Source organism: Mesoplodon mirus (assembly GCF_964341445.2).
Source record: "Mesoplodon mirus genome assembly, chromosome: 4".
In the NCBI taxonomy this organism is placed as follows: Eukaryota; Metazoa; Chordata; class Mammalia; order Artiodactyla; family Ziphiidae; genus Mesoplodon; species Mesoplodon mirus.
The window spans coordinates 116,517,601-116,538,210 of NC_138979.1; the positions used below are offsets into that span (position 1 = coordinate 116,517,601).

The window sequence follows — 20,610 nt, forward strand, 5'->3', positions numbered from 1 at the left end:
CTCTGAATATTTATGTGCAATGTGTAGTCTTTGTATGAAGATATGCTTTCATTTCTCTTGGGCAATACTGTGAGTGCATGTTTAATTTTTTTAAGAAACTTCAAAACTGTTTTTCAAAGTGGTTTCTACCATTTTCCATTCAGTTTGAGTGTATGAGAATTCCAGTTCCTCCACATCCTCACCAAGGCTTGGTATAATCAGTGTTTTAATTTTAACTATTTTAATAGTTTTGTTGAGGTATCTCATTATGGTTTTAATTTGTGTTTCCCTAGTGACTACTAATGGTGAGCATCTTTTTTTGTGTGTTTACTTGCTATCTGTGTATCTTTGGAGAAGTGTCAGTTCTTTTGTCCACTTTTTATTGGGATGTTTCTTTTATTATTATTAGATTTTGTATTCTGAATACAATTTCTTTTAATCAGATATTTAATTTACAGACATTTTCTACCAGTCTGTGCCTTCATTTCTCATTTTTTAAATGGTGTGTTTTTTAAATATTTTCATTTTCCTAACAATGTCTTTCAAAGAATAGGAATTGTTAATTTTGATGAAGTCCTATTTATAGATGTTTTGTTTGTCTCATGGATATTTTTTGTCTAACCAATGCAGTTAGCCTGACTCAAGGTCACAAAAATTTTCTCCCATGTGTTCTTCTAGAGGTTTTACAGTTTTAGGTTTTACATTTAGGTATATGAGCCATTTGGAATAATTTTTGTTTCTAGTTTAAGGTATGGATTGATGCTCATTTGTTTTGCTTATGAGTATTCTTTAGTTTCAACACAGTTTGTTAAAAGATTATCCCTACTCCATTGAATTTGCCTTTAGGGTTGTCTATATCTATCTATGTATCTATCTATCTATCTATCTAATCTATCATCTATCTATCTATCTATCCATGTCTATACTGGACATTTCATTCTGTTCCTTTGGTCTATTTGCCTATATTTAAGCCAGTTCTACACTGTCTTGATGATTAGCTTTTTATTAAGTTTTGAATTCAGGTATTGTTAGCCTTTCGATTTTGTTTTTTATTCTAAGTCATTTGGGCTAATCAACATCTTTTGCATTTCCATAGGACTTATAGAATCAGTTCATCACTTTCCTTAAAAAAAGAAACCTGCTGGGATTTTGATTGCGATGCTGTTGAATCTATAGATCAATTTAAGGAGAACTGACATCTCAATAATATTGAGCCTTCCAACCCTAAAGGTGGTTATCTTTCCATGTAAGTTCATTTTAATTTCACTAAGTAATGTTTTACAGTTTTTAGTTTAGAGGCTTTTACATATATTTTGTCAAATTTATCCTTAAGTTTCTAATATTTTTGGATGTTATTATAAATGGTATTTTTAATTATAATTTCCTTTTTTTGTTGTTAGCATATAGAAAGTACAACTGGTATGCTTGATCTTACATCCTGCAACCTTGCCAAGATCACTTATTAGTTCTAGTCTTTTTAGATATTCTGTACGTTGTCTACAAAGATGACAATGTTGTCTGTGAATAGAGTTTCACTTCTTCCTTTTCAATTAGATGCCTACTATGTCTTTTTCTTGCTTTCTTGCATCAGCTAATCTTGTACTCCTACTCCTTCATTTATTCATTCAACAAATATTTTTTGATTGCCTATTATATATCAGCCATGGTTATAAGTGAGATGAATTCAGTGTGAATGAGACAAGGAGGGTGGGTACATGTTGTCATGGAGTTTACAACAATCATTCAGTTGTTTAAGAAAACAGATGTATTTAAACATGAGTGCTAATATTGGTAAGGAATAGCTAATGAAAATAGGAATATTTAGCTTAAAAAATAACAGAAAAAGGGAAAAAAATTATGCTGTCAAATATTCAAGGGATTATTCAGCAGAAAGAGATTTTTTTTCCTGTATAATTCCAGAGGACTTAACTAGGATTAGTGGTGGAAAGTTGAGGAGAGAAATTTAAGCATTTGTTGCCACAAAAAAATATTTGATATTGAAACAAACTGCCTCATAATAATCTTGCTATGAAAAGTTTATCAAGAGGCTGGATAATCTTTCATTAGGTATACTATAAAGAGGCATCATACTCAGGTAGAAGACATAGTTAAAGGATTACCAGGGAGGTTACCAATTTGGATGATCTGAAATTCTTTATCTACAAAGACGAATGGGACAAGGTCTTTGCTTGTATTCTGCTTACAATCTCTTCAGAAAGAAAAACAGATTTATGATACAGAAAAATAATGCAATTCTAATTACGGTTCAAGATACCAAATGAAGATACTTATACAAAGTGGGACACAATTAATGGCTATATAAATGGGACAAATAATATATTCAACAAGAATTGTTCAAGACATTTTTTGTCAATCAAATTAACATATATAAATGTAATTTTATTATTTTTTCCACACATTCCAGCTTCTCTTCAAAATTCCTATCTGCCTTGTCTTGAGTGTCCCTTCCTCTCCTTTATATAGTTTCTAATTATTAATTCCTCCTTCAGTGCTGGTCTGAAATCCCAAGAACATCCTTCTGAAGATCCCCTCAAAATTCTAGTCTTCTGTGGTCATTCCCTTTCCTCATTGATTGTTTACACTTCAGTTAGATCATCAGGAAAGAAAGTAAGTCTTACATCTCTAGGCATGTCTGATCCCTAGAATTATATTCACAACATGCACTCAATAAATGGGAGCTAATATTATTATAATGACAATAATGCATAAAAGAGATCAGGGAGAAAAGACTATCATGATAACTTCAGGTGGCATAGTTAGAAAATGTTCTTTAGAGGAGGTGGAATTTTACCTCCTACTTCTCTCCTGATTCACTGATACATTTAGTCACTTAATAAATATTCACTGATGACTTCTAAGTCACATCCTGTCAAAGACTGAGGATACAAAAAAGAACAAGGCAGACGTGGCTCCCTGACTCAGGAACCTACATTCTTATTAGAGAAATAAGTAAAAAGACAAATACACAGATAAATAAAGGATTTACAAATGATTAAGGAAAAAACTAGAGACTAATTTTTTGTAGCATGGTTAGGAACAGATTTTCTGAGGAACTGACAGGCTGGAACATGATAAAACGGACATGCAGACAGTGTTGGGAGCAGGGCAGTTGGGGTCCATTTAGGCAGAGGAAAGAGCTTCTGCAAAACTAGTCATGTGAGAAAGACCTTAGCTTTTACCAGGAATGAACAGGAGGTCATGTGCCTCCAGCCTGGTGGGGAAAGGGGAGATGTGGATGAGATGATCTCGGAGAGGTAGATGGGCCCGGGTTGTGTGAAGCTTTGAAGGCTATGGGGAGGAGTTCAGATTTCCTTTTAAGCATAAGGGAAGATGTTACAGGACTTTAAGCAGGAAAGTGACATGAACTAGTAGTTTACATTTTTTGAGAACATTGGTTGCTCTGTGGGAAATGGATTGACAAGAGTATGGAGTTAGAAGGCAGTTAGCAGTAACCCAGAGAAGAAATGATATGTCCTTGAACATGGTTGAGGTATCAGAACTGGAGAGAAGTCAATAATCTTCCATTTTGCAACCTGATGTGGCTGATTTAAGCAGCCCTTTGAGCTTTAAGAATATCAGAATTCTGCTCTTCTAGACTCAAATCCAGGCTGGAAGGAATGCGCTTTTTTTTGCCTAGGAAATACATTGTTCTCTATTTGGATGCTGTTTTATTTATGGTGGCTTGGAAGAGGGTTGCTGATGAATGAGGTTTATGGATGCCTCAGGTCTCCATCAGCCAAGCACTGGCGACACCTCAGATGACCCTCCCCAGTACAGCTATCTGCTGCACTGGCAGCAACGCGACCTGCTCCTCTGCAATGTCGAGGAGCTCTGTTACAGCAGGGGTCCCCAACCCCCGGGCCACGGACCGGACCGCTACTGGTCTGTGGCCTGTTAGGAACTGGGCTGCAGAGCAGGAGGTGAGCGGCAGGTGAGCAAGGGAAGCTTCATCTGTATTTACAGCTGCTTCCCCACCGCTCGCATTACTGCCTGAGCTCCGCCTCCTGTCAGATCAGCCTCAGCATTAGATTCTCATAGGAGCGCAAACACTACTGTGAACTAGGCATGTGAGGGATCTAGGTTGCCCGCTCCTTATGAGAATCTAATGCCTGATGATCTGAGGTGGAGCTGAGGCAGTGATGCTAGCGCTGGGGAGCGGCTGCAAATACAGATTATCATTAGCAGAGAGGTTTGACTGCACAGAGACCATAATAGATCAACTGCTTGCAGAGTAATATCAAAACCCTATCAGTGAGTGGCAAGTGACAATTAAGTTGCAACTGGTGCCAGGCTGTAGAGTAGCAAGTGAGTTGATGTACTTCAGTTGTACAGCTGCATCTGGTGGCAGGCTTTAAGTCAGAATCCGACACTTATTTTCATCTGTGCGTGGCCCACCCATTATTTTATTTACCACTTCCGTCCGTGCCTCTTTCCCATACTGCGCACTTGTCTCAGTCACAGTTTTGGTAAGCCTACAAGCTAACCCTAGTCCAAATGAGTAAAAAAACAAACGTTGCTGGAGAGCTTCTGTGAAAATAGAGAAAGACCAAATGATGAGACAGCAGAGGACTCTAAGACTGCCCACAAAAAGAAAGCTGCAATTAAAAGAAAATACCAAGAGTCCTACTTAAATTACAGGTTCATTGCAACAGGTGATTCACATTCTCCAAGCCCACTTTGTATATGTGGTGACCAGTTATCCAATGAAGCCATGAAACCTTCCAAACTGCTTTGCCACATGGAGACAAAGCACCCTGCATTAAAATACAAGCCTCTGGAGTTTTTCAAAAGAAAAAAATGTGAATGCAAAGAACAGAAGCAATTACTGAAGGCCACCACTTCATCAAATGTGTCTGCACGGAGAGCACATTCTTAGTAGCTAACCGCACTGCTAAACCTAAGAAGCCCTTTACTATTGGTGAAGAGTTGATCCTGCCTGCTGCTAAGGACATTTGTCATGAACTTTTAGGAGAGGCTGCAGTTCAAAAGGTGGCACGTGTTCCTCTTTCGGCTAGCACCGTAACTAGATGAACTGATGAAATAGCAGAGGATATTGAGGCACGATTGTTAGAGAGGATTACTGAGTCACCGTGGTACGCAATCCAGGTTGACGAGTCTACTGATGTTGACGACAAGGCACCAGTGCTTGTTTTTGTGTGATATATTTTTCAAGAAGGATGTGCATGAGGGTGTGTTATGTGCACTTTTGTTGCCAACCAACACCACAGCTGCAGACCTATTCAAGTCTTTGAATGATTACATATCAGGGAAACTGAATTGGTCATTTTGTGTCGGTATATGCACAGATGGAGCGGCTACCATGATTGGACAGCTTTCTGGCTTCACTCCTCTGGTCAAAGGGGTCACTTCTGAATGTGAGTCTGTGCACTGTGTAATCCATAGAGAAATGCTGGCTAGCCAAAAATGTCACCTGAACTTAAAAATGTTTTGCAGGATGTGATTAAAGTTATCAAGCACATTAAAGTACATGCCCTTAACTCACGTCTGTTCATGCAGCTCTGTGAGGGGATGGACACAGAACATACATGTCTTCTCTTGTACACAAAAGTGAGACGGCTTTCTAAAGGTTCATCACTGGCCAGAGTTTTTGAGTTACGAGAGCCACTCCAGAGATTTCTTTTAGAAAAACAGTCACCTCTGGCAGCACATTTCAGTGACACAGAATGGGTCGCAAAACTTGCTTACTTATGTGACACATTCAACCTGCTCAACGAACTCAATCTGTCACTTCAGGGGAGGACGACAGCTGTGTTCAAGTCAGCAGATAAAGTGGCTGCATTCAAAGTCAAACTGGAATTATGGGGGCGATGAGTGATCATTGGGATTTTTGACATGTTTTAAACATTAGCAGAGATTTTGAAAGAGACTGAGGCAGGGCCTTCTTTCTCCCAGCTGGTGCATGATCACCTATTTCAGCTTTCAAAGGAGTTTGAGCATTATTTCCCAACCACACAAGACCCCCGAAATGGGAAGGAATGGATCCACGACCCACTTGTGAATAAGCCCGGTGAATCAACTTTGTCCATGCTAGAAGAGGATCAACTGCTTGAGACTGCAAATGACAGTGGCCTTAAAAGTATGTTTGAGACAACTTCAAATCTCCATACATTCTGGATTAAAGTCAAGGTGGAATATCCTGAGATTACCACAAAAGCACTGAAAAGCCTGCTTGCATTTCCAATATTCTATCTTTGTGAAGCAGGGTTTTCTGCAGTGACAGCAACCAAAATGAGATTATGGAGTGGACTGGACAGAGGCAACACACTTCGGGTGTCACTGTCTCCCATCAACCCCAGATGGGACCATCCAGTTGCAGGAAAACAAGCTCAGGGCTCCCAGTGATTCTGCATTATGGTGAGTTGTATAATTATTTCATTACATATTACAATGTAATAATAATAGAAATAAGATGTACAATAAATGAAATGTGCTCGAATCATCCCGAAACCATACCCCCATTCCCCGGTCCATGGAAGAATTGTCTTCTACGAAACCTGTCCCTGGTACCGAAAACGTTGGGGACCACTGTGCTACAGGATCTAGTTTGGAGTAATGCTTACTTAAGAAAAACCATTTGGATCCCTTCATTATCAAAGGCAAGAAATCTGGTCAAGATGGTGACTCACCATGTATAGCTGGAGGGCAAGCTGAATACCTAGGCACACCCAGATGGATAAATTTCATAGTTTGGGGAACATTGCCCCCTCCCCTGACACGATATTGTCATTTCAGCAGTAACAGTTCTAAAAGGACAGGAAGGCCATACGTCTTGGCATGAGGCTGCCCCTACAGCTGGGAAATACCTTGGCCTACTGATAAAGGGTGTTCATTCATGTCCAAGTCCACCCTTCCACTTTCTTGAAGCCCATCCTTTCATTTCCTTCAAGCCCAATCTTAGTCCAAAGTGTTTGTCAGCTGCCTTGGAACCATAAACAGCAGGGCTGGGCCAGAAACCTTCTGTTAAACCCAACTAACTGTGTGCAGATGTTTTTAGAATAAGAGGCTCATTGTTTCAGTAGAATCTTGTGGCAGAGGTTTGTTTACCCTATCCTTACTATCACCGGCTGTACCTGGTATAGCATAGGAGAGAAACTGCCTACTAAGCTTTTAACACAATGACTATAGCCACATGGGTTCAGAGAATAGAATCCTTGCCCTCTTGTTTTTCTCTAAAATGATGGACATATTTCTGTTTAGTCAGTTGCTTCAAAAATTGGGCCTCCAAGAGGTATATAACATAGCTCACGTCCAAAGGAAGGCAAGTGGAAACTGCAGTTTCACAAAAACCAATTCATTCAATTCAAAAATTGTCCTCTATGGACATGATGAAATATGAGAAGGTAGCTGCCAGGGTCTTTCAGGAAAGGTTTTTTCATTCTTAAAGTTGTAAGAAAGAGGTGGACCTACATCTATGCCTCTGGACATCCTGCCTGAACATGGTGATTGGGATGCTTATAGCAGCTTCGGTGCTGAGAAGAAAGTTGAAGCTGATTAGAAAGGCACACAGACTAGGGTTCTGGGTGTCTTCAAGGATATCTAGGAGCTACTGGACTCCTTTTCTAGCAGGGGGTTGGAGATACTCCTTTTATGTGAGATAATCTTATTGTTAAAGTCAGTTGTTATCTTGGCTTCAGGTTTTCTACCTGCTTGAGTGGGTGAGAGAAGATTCCCTGGGTGTTTTGGAAGGGCTTTGGGCTCCTGGGAGTCAACTAAAAGAGTAACCTCAAAGTTTTAAAATGTAGAGGGACCAAGGCCCTGAGGGATGCTCCCAGTGAAACTAATGTGTCCCCATGGCAGATGGTACCTCATTCCTCGGCTGATTTGCAGGAGGCCTCGACCCTTCTCAGGTGAGTTCCGGGGCTGCTGCTCTGATGGTTCTCGAAGTGCCTTCTGACCTTGGAGTGTGTCCTGTCACAGGCACTCTCTCTTTCTTGGTGTTTTATGTTTTCTCCTTGCACAAATTCTACCTGTTAATGGGAGAAAGATGAAAACATTTTAAAGAATTACTTGCAATCCTAGCATTCAGACAATGTTTAATATTATCTTGGCATATATACTCTATATGTGTACGTGTTTCTGATTCATATTTATCCCTTCAAAAATTTGATCATCATACTGTATATAAAGTTTTATATACCCTTATTTGAGCTCATAACTATATTATAAGCATCTCTACCTACTACTAAATACATTTTGAAAGCTTAAAAAGATGCCCTTTGGTCTGGCAATGCCTCCAGGGTATTCTGGTACTCGTTGAAGGCATTTGGGAATGAGGCAGATAATGTCCTATCTTAATTAATTAAAAAAATTATTTCTCAGTACCATTTCTAGATTTAATATAGAAAAGTGGATTGATGATTCTGGAGGCCTAGTTGCTAGGCCACATTCTCTCTGCTTAAGAATAGGACATTTTTTGTAGCCAACGTGATGACAGTCCATAGGTACTGAACACACAACTCTGTGGTGATACACATCATGTAGTATTTGAGAGCAAAGCCACAGGCTTTCTGGATTCCCCCTTGCTTTGCTGATTGCCTTTGAGATGAACTTAAGCATGCTAGTTAGCATCTCTAATTCCCCTTTTCCTCCTTTGTAAAATGAAAATAAAAATAAAATCTATTTCATAAGGTTGCTGTAAGAACTAGCATAATTCTGAATACAGAGCACTGAAATGTTAGCTATGTTTATTTTTGTCATCAAAGTTTTAGGAACATTACCATGAGTTGATACTTACCTCCTTTAATCTAACTATCCTCCAAAAAAAGTAGGAATTAAGGAAGGATTAAACAGGCAGTTTTTTCCTCTGTGCCTCACTCAGTTGACTCTCCTCTAGGATGTCTATGTGCCTCAGATTCTTACCATGTATAAATCCTCACTATTCCCAGAGCACAACAGACCTTTCCATAAGTGATTTCATAATCACTTGTCTACTCGTGATTTCTTCTGCTAGAATGCTCACCCCCTCCTTCACCCACCTGCCAAATGCTTGCTCATCCTTTAATATCTTCCCCTCTATGGAGCCCTTTCCCACATCCCCAAAGAGTTGTTGTTCCATTCTTTACACTCCCACAACACCATTTTTAAACCAATATCTTTAACATAGCACTTACCATGGTATATTTGTAACTGATCTGTTTACATGATGATTCTTCCACTGGAGCATTTTTTTTGGGAGGGAGGGGGGCGCGGATCTGGGAACATGTCTTTGTCGTCTCCAAAGAGTGCAATAAACGCTTACTGTGTGAAAAAAAAAATGAAACAAAACTATAAGCCATACATTTCCCCAGGGGAAAAAAACACATGAACTTTCAGGAGTCTGAAGAGCAGATCAGCTCCCCTGCTTTGTTCTCCATGTGTTCAGAACTAGAAAAAGCCCCCAATGGAGTCAGAAGGAAGGGTTCTATTCACACACACCTAATTACAGTCCTCACTCGATTCTCTCTCATAAATGACAACCATCAGATGCCAAGTCGTGGCAGAATGACATCTGGCTCTTTGGCAGACAACCCTGGTAACAGCGTTAATGACTTCGGAGATGGCTCTGGATGTGTAATGCTGTTAAGTTTGTTGTGTGGATTACATTACCCTCTTCAACATCTTTTTACATTGTCCTCTAACTCACTTCTGATTCCGATTCTGTGAAACCTGGACACATTTATCCAAATTTGCCCAATGCCCTTCATGGCCTTGACATGCCAGTCCCTTAATATATTTTCATCAGCTCCTGTACATCTTTCACAGAGAGTTGTGAGTGTACTTCACAGCCAGTTTGTGTTCTCATAGGCATCTCAAAGGGGAAGGTTTTTGTCATCTGGGAAAAAGTTCTTTAGTACTCGACCAAATTACATTTTGTAAGATGACCACATCTGGGGGCTCCTTTTGAAATCACGGTATATAAAGAAAAAAAATGCCTCAGTGACCACATATGTTTTGAATTTGAAACCAATATGCAATGCTTCATTAGCTCCCAGGATGAACTATAAAAAGGCAGGGGTTGCAACCATAACAGTCTTGCCTCTGACTGAGAAAAATATATACATTTTAATTTTTTCCTAGGCATTAAAAACAAAGCCTGTATCTGAAATTTCATCCAGTTTTCAGAAATGATGCATTTAATTTCAGTCCTGAGTTCTTATATTTTTTCCTTGTTTTTTTTTTCACTCTTTACCATGTAGAAATAGGAGGCCAAACTAGGAAAACAGAATTGTATGAGAAACAAAATCCCCAAAGCTTTCTCTTCCACACGAGTTGATTATTGTGATTTTGGAAGAGGTCAAAATTAATCAAACTGGACATATATGAAAATGTATAAAATATTAAGAGAAATGTTAGAATCCAAATGGTAAATCACTATAGCAAGTCCTTATAATGTAAATCAAACCTTGGAACCAATAGGCTGAAACGTTAGCTTCATTCTATGGGTATTTAAACTATTTTTTAAAATTTTGCTTACAAAATAACTGCAATACTCACAACTGAAAAAAACTCATATTATCTAGTGTTTTGACTTATTGGGGAAACACTTATGTGTAGAACTAATACATTTATCATGCTTAATTGGAAATTAATGAGACAGTATTTATATTGCCTATGTTTTTACTTTTTTTTTCATTTAGGCATGCCATCTTAAAATTTATTACACTTATTTAAAATGCTGATGGAAATCAAAGATATAGGATTATGAAATGTCAAATGTAAAATTAAAAAGAGAAGGATAATTTTTAAAATTCTATACAGTAGTTCTCAATGATACCATGGTACCCTCTAATTCTTCAAAATTCTGGAGTGATTTGTAGGAAATAGAAGTGTCCATGGTTCAAATCCTGTGACTTCCAAATATCACATATTTTGTTTGTTTTCATGGAATAGACAAAACAATAGACACTGGAACATAATGTTCTGGAAGTAGTAAAATGGTTTTTGTTTATTAACTAGTTTGATGAGAAATAAATAATGGGATCTTTCCAAAAGTTGTCAGTCTTTGGCCCAAGTTTCCTGTGCCTAGGTTAACAAAACTTCAATTTCCATAAATATATTGATGCCTCCAGAAATGTGTGAACAAATGCTTTATCTCTATATTGTGTACATAAATATACGTTCTGAGATGTAAATTGATCAAACTGTAGAAACAAATCATTTAAGATTTGTGCAGTGATTAATAACAGAAGCCAGTAATCAAATCTCCCTGCCACTAGCACATCTGTTACAGAGAGTTTCTAGTTTGTCCTATTATGCAAATGTGCAATAAAACAAATGCGTTACTTAATTTAGCAGCTGGTTCAAAAACATTACTTTAGGTGATTTCTTTATGTTTTGTGTACTTTTGCTATTGATAGTGGTTAATGTGAACTAATTCAATTGTTTATGAGATGAGCGCTTCTACATAAAAAGTAGCCTCTGGGGAAAGCCAGCTTTTAGAAAGTCATTTTGACCCTTGTCTCAGAACCAAACACTGCAGCAAACACAGGATAAGTCATGGCTCTCAAGGCCTCCACTCAAATAGCATAGGATTCTCGAAGGGTTTAAGTGGAAACTCCCTTGATTTCCCTGTTCTTGAGGATGGAGGAAAATCCTATGACCAGTGCTAAAACTTGCTGGATTTGGGATTTAATTTTTTTTAAGCTGAAGTTGTTTTTACATTAAAATTAAAAAAATCTGGACACAAAAAAAGAAATTTAACAGGTGCACCATACTGCATATTCTGATGTTTTCCTGGTGAAAGGTAGGAGGATCTCATGGAATCAGTTGGAACTAGTTCAATATCTGGTATATTAAAAAGTAGGAAATGTGTCTCTCATGAGCTTGAAAATTATATGAAAACCCACAAGCAGGTGGGCTGGACTCTTAAGAAATGCTCAGAGGATCACCTTTTGTGTAGAGTAGGCAGTGACCAAACTTGTATTTGTGAGACCAGTCGAGGGAGGAGATGAGAAAAGGGAACAATGATACAGGCACAGTCACCCACAGAGTCTTCGGTAGCTGGATAGCAGGCAAGAAAAGAATAGCCTTGATTTTTCAGCAGTGGAGCTAAGTAAAGTGATAGCTGGAGAACAAGGAGTAATATGTTACTGTAGAGTTTAAGCTGTTTGGAGACCGCCACCATACTTAGGACAGGGGATAGTTGAAAAGCAATATCTATGCCCAGTTAATATTCAGGGTCTCTCAGTTAATATGCAGGCTCTCAAATCCCTTCCACTGTGGGCCCATAGGACAACTTCAAAAGAACCTTTTAATTAGGTGTTTTTAAATCCATCTTCACCAATGGCCAAAAACTATAGCTAAAAGGCGAGGAATTACATACATGCTTACACGCTTGATAATATAATACCTAGAATAATCCAAATAATCAACGTTTATCGAACACTTGCATTAGCACAGCCTTGTGAAACAACCTTACAAACAATATCTCTTTTGAGCTTCATATTTTACCAATGTGGATAGTGGGGCTCAAAGTGACTTGCCCAAGGTCACAGGACATTGGGACTGAAATGAAGCACTGATTCCAAAGCCCGTGTTCACAATTATGTTACCTTGTTTCTTAAACCAAAGTTAAATTTCAGTAGGAGACCTGAGGAGAAAGACAAATTGTGGAGCGTGTCCTCAGCACCACAGAAGTAAGAGGGAGAAGCACCATTTTTTTCCAGTAAATACTCAATTGCATGTTCTGCAAAGTGAGACAGTACTGAGCTGAGAATTCAAACATTAACATTAAAAAAGAAAATACAGGGCTTCCCTGGTGGCACAGTGGTTGGGAGTCCGCCTGCCGATGCAGGGGACGCGGGTTCGTGCCCCGGTCTGGGAGGATCCCACATGCCGCAGAGCGGCTGGGCCCCTGAGCCATGGCCGCTGAGCCTCCGCATCCGGAGCCTGTGCTCCACGACGGGAGAGGCCACAGCAGTGAGAGGCCCGCGTACGGCAAAAAAAAAAAAAGAAAATACAGATTTAAGACACTTGACTGAGGGTAGGCCTTTGGAAATGTGGATTACCCAGCAGACAGAGTGTATTATTCAGGATTCTCCAGAAAAACAGAACCAGTAGGATGTATATATATATAAAAAGAGGTTTATTATAAAGGAATCAGCTCACATGATTATGGAGGCTGGCAAGTCCAACTGCAGTGTGGGCCTGCAGGCTGGAGACATAGGAGATGCAGATGCAGATGAAATCTGAAGGCAGCCTGATGGAGAATTCCTTCCTGAACAGGGAGGACAGTCTTTTTGTTCTATTCAGGCCTTCAGTGATTGGATAAGACTCACCTACATTATGGAGGGTAGTCTACTTTACTCACAGTTCCCCAATTAAATGTTCATGTTCATTTCCTCCAAAAATGCTCAGCAAGTTGATACATAAAATTAACCATCACACAGACCAAGTTTATACCTAAGACACCAGCAAAATAAGGTAATTTAATAGAAAAAAAAATTTTTTTGAAATAATCTGATATGTGATATTTCAGAAAAAACAACCACCATGGACAAAAATAGAACTCTGGCTATCTTAATTTTATAGCTTAGTATTTTTAATATTTTGATTAGATGCAGGGTGGAGAGGGAGAAAAAAATCTCCATAATCACCATAATATTTTAGTGCTTGGGACCTCTAAAGGCCCTGCCTTCTGGCCATCACTAGAAATTTCAAACCATCATTATATGAACTTTTTTCTGTCCAATGCTTTAGAAGTTATAATGAAAGTGAACTGAATTCATTTGGCAAATATTAGGCCTGCCAACAATATTCTTACTTTCTGTAGAGATTGTGAGGTCAACATAGCATAATGGGCAAGAGCAAGGCACTGAAGTCAGAAAGGCTCATTTCCTAACTCTTTTCAACACTTTCTATCAGTGTGATTTTTGGCAAGTTTCATAACTCTCTAAGCCACAATTTCCATATCTATAAACTAAAGATAACTGAGCCTCTTTCCTACTGTTATCATGAGGATTAAAGGAGTTAAAGCACTTGGAACTCTGGGCACAGTGTCTGACATATGATAACTCAATAAACATTATTCTTGTGATAGCCATAGGAAGAAGAAAAGGAGCTAGAGTAAAAAGCATAGTTGTCGGACCAAATCCATCCATACTCTGTACATGATGCACAATGAATATTCCTGGTGAGGAGGTCCCTGAAGAACCATCATAGACCCTGTGTTCTCTGTTTTTGGAGACCATATTCTACATCATATCAAGCATATTAAAATATAATCAAATCCCACATTAAAGAAAAATTCAGAAGGTAAACCAGTTTTGATAATTTTTTAAAAAATAATTTTGCTTTTAAAGCTACTTGGCCCCATAGCAATTTGTTATTTATTCAATTGGAATTTTAGGAATTCCTTAAAAGTAAAAAAAAAAATCTAAATTTTTTCTTATGAAGTAAAATTTTTATGGAATTTAAATTTAATGTTTAATGAGATTGTCAATATTTTGTATAGTAGACAGTTTAATAAACACTTTAAAATTTGACTGCAGTTTAAAAAAAATTATTTTGGAGACAGTAAAGTTTGTATACAGGTTGCAAATATTCTTGAAAATTCTTGAAAGTTCACAGATCCCTGATATTCTTCCTATACTACCTAACGGTTAAACTGTCTTGCATAAGTTTTAAGTTCTGCAGAAAAGTAGTAAGAGAGAAAGCAAAAAAGGGAGAGAGGGAAAGGGGATGGGGGGAGTCAGAAAGTCATGCTTTCATTACTAGTTAAAAAGGTCTTTATAATTTCTTATTTTTAATCATATTTCAAACATACAGAAAAGTATAAAAAATAATAAAATACATTCTACCGCTTATTGCATCTCCCATTTTACTTCTAAGTTAATTTTCTTTTTTCCAGAAATATATTCATTTACTAATTTTAGTATGGCCTCATGGTTGAAGGCTAGGTTAACGAAATATAAATTTCTAGTCTCAAAGGTAATTTTACTTAGCAATTTGAGGATATCATTCCATTGTCATCTGACCTCTGTTATTGCAGTTTAACAGCTTGTTGTCAGTCAAATGGCTTTTTGACTATGATCTGCCTGTTAGCTTCTCAGGTTTACTCTGTCTTTGATATTCTGTATTTGGTTTATAGTGTGCCTAGGTGTGGTATATAAATAAATAAATAAATAAGTAAGTAAGTAAGTAAGTAAGTATTTGCTTGTTTGTGTGTTTGTTTTCAAAATTTATTACCTGCCTATCTATTTTTTATTTCTGGAATCCTATTAGTGGAATGTTGGACAACCTTATTTTATCTGTTTATTAAGCTCCTTTGCATGTTTTCTGTGTTTTTACTTCTCTTGCTTCTTTCTGGTAATTTCCTCAGATTTATTTTACAGAGCACAAACATCTCCTCATATCTTGATTTTTTTTTCTTGTCCACACTTTCAGGTTCTTAGACTCATGCATATGTTGTAGTGCCAACATTTTGCTTTGTATGGGTCCAGAGCCTCATGTTCTTTCTCTGATGGGGAACTAAAACCCAATCTATTATGTTACTTGGACAATAACCCACTCTAGTTAACCTAAGTGTAAGTTTACCTTCTCTGTTTAAAGTTCTTTGTTTTTAGCATCTGAAGATTTCCTTTTCTTTTTTGCTAATTCAACTGACATTTACACTTATTTTTTAAAAATAGATTTTATTTATTTATTTATTTGTTTATTTATTGGCTGTGTTGGGTCTTCATTGCTGCACGCAGGCTTTCTCTAGTTGTGGTGAGTGGGGGCTACTCTTCGTTGCGGAGCACAGGCTCTAGGTGTGCAGGCTTCAGTAGTTGTGGCACACAGGCTTCAGCAGTTGTGCCTCGTGGGCTCTAGAGCACAGGCTCAGTAGTTGTGGCACACGGGCTTAGTTGCTCTGCGGCATGTGGGATCTTCCCGGATCAGGGCTCGAACCCATGTCCCCTGCATTGGCAGGCAGATTCTTAACTACTGTGCCACCAGGGAAGCCCTACACTTTTTTTGATCTATCAAAATTAGCAGTATTAAATGTTTTCTGCTAGAGGATATTTACTTACTTTAGCCAGTGTTATTGGCTGAATTATGTACCCCCGAAATTCATATGTGGATGCCTTAGCCCCCAATATGATGGCATTTGGAGATGGGGCCTTTGAGAGGCAAATAAGTCATGAGGATGGTATCCTCAAGATGGGATTAGTGCTCTTATAAGAAGAGACACCACAGAGCTTGCTCTCTGTCTCTCCTTGCCATGTTAGAACACAGTGAGAATGCAGCTGTCTGCAAGCCAGAAAGAAAGTTCTTACCAGAACCAGAACATGCTGGCAACCTGATCTGGACTTCTAGCCTAAAGAACTGTGAGAAAATACATATCTTTTACTTAAGCCAACCAGTCTATCATATTTTGGCAGCCTGAGCAGATTATCAGCCATCTTTCTGAAATACTGAGTCTCTAATGCCTTATTTATTCAATTAATATTGATGAGTTTTAAGGAAAAAAACGCCTTGCTGCTTTTACCTTTAATATATCAACTGAGGCTCCCTAATATGAATTTGTAGTATAGTTTGACTTTCCCTGGATTCAAATAAACCACAGTATCTGAGCAAGTAATGGACAATAATTTTAAAAACCTACTAATTCATGTGGAATGAACAGTTCAACTCATGTTAATTCCAAATGCACCACAAGGTAAAGAATCAAGTTTGGAAGAATAGCCAAGAACAGAATGATTTTACTTTGTTGGGCTGAAAAAAACAGAAGCAAAGATAGCTTCTAAACAGCTTCTATATGAATCCAGAAGGCAATCTATAGAAGCCTAATAAAGTGAAAACTTCCATCAAGATTGCAAATAAAATATCTTGAGGGAGTCTGTATAATTAATAAAAAGATGGGGCTATCATTATTGTGGTAGATATAAATTATTACTAAGTGCCCTCCAGCTAATTTGAAGGACCTTTGGCTTTTGTGTGGCTGTAGTGAGAAATGAGAAATTTACTACAGTAAAATATGTAGTATCTATTGCAATCTTAAAACAAAGAAATCTGTTGGTTGGCAGCAGTATAACCCTGAAGCATCCTGATGAACTGTAAATAATCCAGGCTCTACTGTGTGTGCAGAAAAAAAAAAAGAAACTTAGCTGATAATTCATATAGGATTGTATTCCTGCCATGTGACCAAAAGGCTTTAAAAGGAACTTTTTCTTGTGTTTCAGAGGCTGGTATTAATAAAATCACTCGGCAATTTGGCAGTCGTAAATTGAGACCTCTTGTCATTGTCTGGGTCACAGATGTCTCCCTCCTTTCCTTTTTAAACACTGATGGGTCAACAAAGTAAACACTGACTTCATAAATAAGCAGAGAGTCAGAGCACTAGGTTCTAGTTACTTCCATGATGGGAGGTAGGCAGGGGAATTTCCCAGGGGATGTGAAAGGGGAAGGAGGGGGCGCTAGGATTGCTGTCAAGCAGATGATGGAATGAATACCCTATTTAAGTATGCCATACATCGTCATGTAAAAGAAGCAGTGAGTCACCAGAAACTACAGGAATGGCATACTGGGTTGATCCTATAATTAAGGGAGAATACATAAGTCAGAAGCCTATCGGACCGAATGAGTTTCTCTACCGTACACTATAATTATTACTTTTATGATTCTCACTTCAACAGGCACTTTACACTGATGATATGGAATGCCTTCTCCTTTCAGTATCAAAACTTAAAGAGTAAAGTATATGACAGATTGGAGAGTCAGCTAAAGCTCCTGCTCTTGCAAAGACAGACTGTGGCCATTACTCTAACTTGGCAAAGCTAGAAAAGCAGGGATTTCCACAGGGCAGCATCAAAATTGGCTGATTCTAAGAGAATCCATCACTTTAAAGACATCACATACCAGATGAATTTCTGCCAGTCCTTTCCCAAACTAGGCAGTTAGCAATCAAGGAAGAAAAACGTTAAAACTCCCACCATCACTATCATGACACACACACACACACACACACACACACACACACACACACACACACACGCCCAGTGCAAGCATTGGCATATTGTTTTTCTCTCCTAAAATCTTGTTCTTCATAACATCTCCAGATATGTACGTGGAAGACGCGGTTGGATGTCTTCCCAAGAACCTCTCATAGCATTTTTTCTGGCTTACAGCATCCTAATTTTGTTTGGAGCAGAGTTTGCCCAACCCTAGGTAATGAAACATGATTGGCTAAAGCCATTCATGACAGTCCCTTCTGTTACTTTAAAAACTCCTAGGAGTAGTCATTAAAAAGTTCTGTCCAATGAAATCTTAAAGTCTGCTAGGGAAGTTTCTAGGGAAATGTTAACTTTCTGGATAAAAGAAAACACACTACTGGAGTCACTTTTCCTACCTGCCTTTTTCTAGAACACAGTATGGCAGCTGGTGCTGCTGCAGTCATTTGTGATCATAAAAGGTGAAAGAAGTTGAGGAGACACAGACACTTACATCACTGAGCTGCTGACCAACACTGGCATTAGCTAACCTCTGGTCTTTAGATTATATAGGAAAAATAAACTGCTCTTTGTTGAAATGTTTCTGTTACTTTCAGCCAAAACCATTTCTAACTGATACGAAATATATGGCACTACCATTTAACAAGCTCATTACCTAGTTACCATTAACAAGCATGCAGTATTTTATTTTCATAATAACACCAAGGCTAAGGTAGCTATTCACTTCAAATCCCAGGTTTATGTACAGGGAAGCTGTTACGGTGAAAATTATTGACTCACCTTGGGTTATCCAGTTAGTATGTGGCAGAGCCAGAGTTGAAGCTGTGCTTGATGTCATTCTTACTTTGTTCATTCATTCATTCAACTAACAAACTTCTGAGGATGTATATAAGGCAAAAATACCTGTGTACCAGGAATATGAATATTAATAATTAGACAGTTTGTGCTCTCAAGGACCTCAGCTCTATGATGTCTGAACTCTAGTGAGTTCATAGTCTTTGAACTCTTAGTTCAGTGGTATTTAATTGCATTCATCTACTGTCCTGATGATAGCTACAGTCATGTGAGCAAGGCTTTCTTTTTTTAAAATCCAAATTCAGGTGATTTCTGGGGCATTTGTCTAATCTGAAGATATATCTTTCATCTGTTACTAGGTCATGGATGGAAATTTCCAGCAGAATTTCAAGGCAGAATTTTCTAAACAGTTTACCCTTCCTTCTACTAATTTTTCTCTCTAATGCTTCATCTGGATGACTGTTGCAGTGAGAGAATGTGAGGCAGTCACATGTCTGGAGCTGGGAAACCAAATGCATAGTGGCACATCACAGGGTACAGCTCAAGAGAAGGACTGAACATGCAGGTAGAGGAATTTAGGCCAAAAAGATGCTGCAAAATATGGAAAGATGCTGGGCTCAAATAATAATTTAAACAAAGGTAAAAATATTGTACTGTGGAGAATGGTAATAATATACTAATAAAAGTACCTGTAATATGAAGAAGAGACTCAGAAAATAAATCATGCCAAGAGCCAAAGGACTGATAATGGCAAAGAGATATTTCCAGTCAATCAGTTGGGGAAAAGAAAAAAGACTAACACATACGTAAAAAAGTAAATAATATTCGAATGGCATAGAAGGCAATCCCAAGAGATAAGATGCAAAAAGCTGTTTCAAAACTGGAAAGGTGTGGTGTATGGCAGAAAGAGTCCAAGACTGGAATCAGAGACCTTGACTCCAGTTGCAACTCTATGACCCATATGACCTAAAGGTCATGTTAACCTCTGCTTTTCAGGGAAGAGCTAATTTAGGAAGACAAAATAAGAAAATATGGAAGACCTTTCGAACTGTTAAATATTAGACACACATTATATGCTATCATTTCCATGATGTCGGAGTAGTGGGAGAATATTTTATGGGGGAAAAGGGAGAGAGAATGAAAAATTAGAAAGGATTTACATAGTCTAGAATATAAGAGTGATGTTTCCTAAGAGGGAGATAATACAAGCAAAAGTGAAGGACACAGGCAGAAATCTTGGGCACTAATTATAACTCTGCCACTTCCTAGTTCACTGAAACTCCATTTCTTCATCCACAAAATAGTAAAAAAAATATATCCCTTCAGTGACTTCAGTGAGGATGAAATTAAATCACAAACATTCAATTGTTTCACAAAACCCTGTTCCACTGGCTGCAAGAATACTGGACTGGCTGGAGCAGAGGAAGGAGCTTCAGGTTAAATGAGGTATGGGATGGTATAAAACCAGGTGACTACTTCCAGGCAAAGAAATGCCAGTATTGTCTGCCATAAAGTGATGTCAATATGGGAGCCTGAACTGCCCAGCACCACCAGTGCTATTTTGCCACCATCCAATGGAACACAACCAGTAAAAACAGAAAAAGAATCCCCTAACTACCAAGGCGAGATACACAGTTCAATGCCTTCAATTATGCAAACTACTAGCATCCATCAAAGGAGAGACAAACACAGATGTTGAACTTTCCCCACTCCCAATCACAGCTGTGCGATGGGATCTACCACCCCAGGTGCAGACTAAAAGAAGGTGCACTGTTTGCAAAGAATTTTAAAATTTAGTTACTATAAAACCTACCAAAAGATTGTCCACTTTTCATTACCACCGTGCACCAGCAATTCTAAACAACGTCAAATAATGAAATATTCC

At 38.3% G+C, this 20,610-nt stretch overlaps 1 long non-coding RNA gene across 1 annotated transcript in view; it reads right to left on the minus strand.

Annotated features, from left to right (window-relative positions):
• The window catches only part of LOC309803566, a 47,833-nt gene extending 38,587 nt beyond the window's left edge, over positions 1 to 9,246 (minus strand). Inside the window, exons 1-2 of the long non-coding RNA XR_014293969.1 lie at positions 9,132 to 9,246; positions 7,826 to 7,988 (exon numbers count right to left, since the gene is read on the minus strand). This is a non-coding gene — a long non-coding RNA (uncharacterized lncRNA). The remainder of the gene's footprint in view (positions 1 to 7,825; positions 7,989 to 9,131) is intronic.
• Positions 9,247 to 20,610: the final 11,364 nt, after the last annotated feature.